A 3,125-nucleotide genomic window follows, 5' to 3' on the forward strand; every position below is an offset into this window, starting at 1 on the left:
CAGAATATACTCTCCCCTATGGCTGACACTGAGAGTATGGCCTGCACATAACTTGACATGGGGCTTCTATCCTCAATGAGATACTATAACTTTCTACCATTTTAAACTGTCCAGATTGTGGCACTTTGTTTAAGACCTTTAAGAAACTATTGGAGCTCAGGAGGTATTGCTCTTAACATTACTCATTGACATATTACCAGGTGTGTATTTTCAGAAATTATAAACATAGTAGTTGTAAGATGATTTCACATCTGAAAGAAGATTTTACAACTACAAGTGCCTATTCTGGGAAGAACTGCTCCTCAGAGGGTGTTTATCACCCTAGGGACTCCTATTTGCTAACAGGTTAATCTTTATTCACCATGTGTTTGCTCATACAACCTGAGCCCACCACTTCCAGAGCCTGGCTGCTCTCCTAATCTGGCTTTTCCTGAGTCTCACACTAATGTGGGACTCCTGTGTATAGAATTAATTTTGTATTTCTTCTTTGAACCTTATTTATATTTATTTAATTCATAACTCAGCTAAAGATTCTAAAAGGGTACATGAAACTTCAATAAGCCCATAATCCTACACAATGTATACTATCACCTGTTCATGTGGAGCTTTGAAAACAAAGACTAAAATGTACCAGGAACTCACAATCTTATATTCTAGAGCCCACCACTATGGGCTGTCTATTTTTACATTTCCTTTGCTCCCTGCACAGGTTAGTCTAACAACTTCTACCTTTTAAACACATCCAAAGAACTCATTTGCATCTTACTTCTTTTCTGTTGCTTGTTTATCTCTACTATTTGTGGAATCTGCTTTAAAAATATGGAGAACACCTGTCAAACTCAGACTTCCGTACTCATGACCATGGCCATGGTCATGTCAGCTTATTGTTGAGCAATCACCCCATTATTCTCTATGTCACAAGGTCTCTGTGCTTGTGCACCACCTTCAACTGGTGTGACTCTAACTGTGCTCAGATTGGTTTCCACCATTTATGTCTTTTTTTTTCTTTTTTGGTTTTTCTTTTTTTCTTTTTATTATTATTATTATATTTGTGTTTTAATTTTACACATCAGCCGTGGGTTCCCCTGTCCTCCCCCCTCCCGCCCCCACCCCCACCTTCTCCCCATTCCCTCCCCTCCATTCCCATCTCCTCCAGGGCCAAGACTCCCCTGGGGATTCATTTAAACCTGGTGGATTCAGTACAGGCAGGTCCAGTCCCCTCCTTCCAGGCTGAGCAAAGTGTCCCTGTGTATGCCCATGGTTCCAAACAGCCAGCTCATGCACTAAGGACAGGTCCTGGTCCCACAGCCTGGATGCCTCCCAAACAGTTCAAGCTATTCAAATGTATCACTTATTTAGAGGGCCTGATCCAGCTGGGGACTCCACAGACGTTGATTCATAATTCATGTGCTTCCATTCATTTGGCTATTTGTCCCTGTGCTTTTTCCAATCTTGGTCTCAACAATTCATACTCTTATAGTCCTAGGTGGAGCTCCAGGTATCCAATTGTCGAGAAAGAGCAGGGGCTGTAAGAGCGGGAATTGTTGAGGAAGGATCCTTTTCAACCAGCCTTTCCATCACCATCACGAAAGATTCACAGACTTGTTGGTAAACCTTCTCAAGCTCTGTGATTTTTGATGCAATTGCCTTTGAGCAACTGCTAAGCTGGCTCTCTTCTCTCAGTTCTATGTCATGTGTTGCATTTGACTCGGGTTCTTCTGTCTGGTTGATACATAATGGTCCCTTGGATCCCGTCTCAAACTCAGAAATTTCAGCCAAGTTATTTCCTTCTGACTTCTTGGGATTTCATTAGCCCATTTGCTTGCAGCCTCAGTCTGTTCCTTCTCAGTAGTCAGCTGGCTGGGGCTTTTTTTTAACACCTTGGATGAAGAACTTGAGGGCACAGTATCTCTTGATGTTGTCAAAAACTGGATGGCTCTCTCCTTACATCTACGCCGAGGCTGATGGAAGGAGCGCATCCTGCTTCTACTGCTGAGACTGGAGCCAAATCTGCTGTGTAGGGAGTCCTTCCCGCCCACAGGAGATTCTCTCAAAAAAGGAGTGCCCTGTTTATGGGGAGATCGTTGTCTTGAATAATGGGAAGAGTAGAAACATTTCCTTCTAAAGCCATTTCTCATGGCCCTGTATTCAGTCTGTTGGCTTGTGGAATACTCATCTCTTGACCATCAGTAGCCATAATGGCCTCTTTTGTAAGGTGGGCCACTTTTTGGATCCTGAGAAAAACAGCGCCCTCATCCCATTCTTGGTAATCCATGTGACAGTATCTTCATCGGGTCTGGCTAGCAGAGATGATCTCTTGTCTCCCAGAGGCAGTCTCTTTGGCACAACATTAATTAATCTATGGTTGCCATCACTGGGATGGCTCCAAGGAGGCGCTTGTTTTCCTGGAAGTCACTTGTAGTCATACCATCCCTCAGACCACATTTCACTTCTGGGGGAAGCCACTGGACTTCTCTGAACAGATATGCATACTTCCCTCACTGTTCCCTTTCAATTTGCAACCATACTCATGGCTCAGCTCAAGAATCTGTTATTGTCTAAAAATTTGACATCAGAACTCTCCAACACTTAATTTCCACAGCTGCTGCTGAAACCCAATAAACCGCTCGCGAATTAGACTTAGGCCTACTCAACTGCAGGCAAATCATGCCCGGTACTTGACAGCTAGATAGTTATCTGGCACTAGTGAGGTCATGAGTCATAGAAGAGAATGCAGTACTACCATTTTACTAAATCAGTAAAATTCCTTAGTGAATTCCACTTACTACAAATAAGTGTAGCTCTCCTCCCTCACCAAAAGAGCTTCTCTTTGCAACAGAGAGACCATTGCAGAAAACCACAACCATTTAAATTGAGATAAAAAGTGATTAGTGGGATGTCTAGCCCCAACATACACAAACACACACACACACACACACACACACACACACACACACACACACACGATATATTTACCACAACTCCTGTGCCTAGGGCTCAGGGAGTACCATAAAGAGGGGGAGGAATGATTACAGGAAACAGAAATGAAAGGGAAGCTTCACCCATGATATGTCAACAATATGGCTGCATAAACAAGACCTGAACAAGGACGATACCAATCAATT

The 3,125-nt window shown here is 43.1% G+C and overlaps 1 pseudogene; it reads right to left on the bottom strand.

Moving 5' to 3' along the window:
- Positions 1–524: 524 nt before the first annotated feature.
- On the bottom strand, positions 525–2,445 carry LOC118575542 (annotated as a pseudogene).
- Between the last annotated feature and the right edge of the window lie 680 nt (positions 2,446–3,125).

Source organism: Onychomys torridus, unplaced genomic scaffold (assembly GCF_903995425.1).
Source record: "Onychomys torridus unplaced genomic scaffold, mOncTor1.1, whole genome shotgun sequence".
NCBI classification, from domain to species: domain Eukaryota; kingdom Metazoa; phylum Chordata; class Mammalia; order Rodentia; family Cricetidae; genus Onychomys; species Onychomys torridus.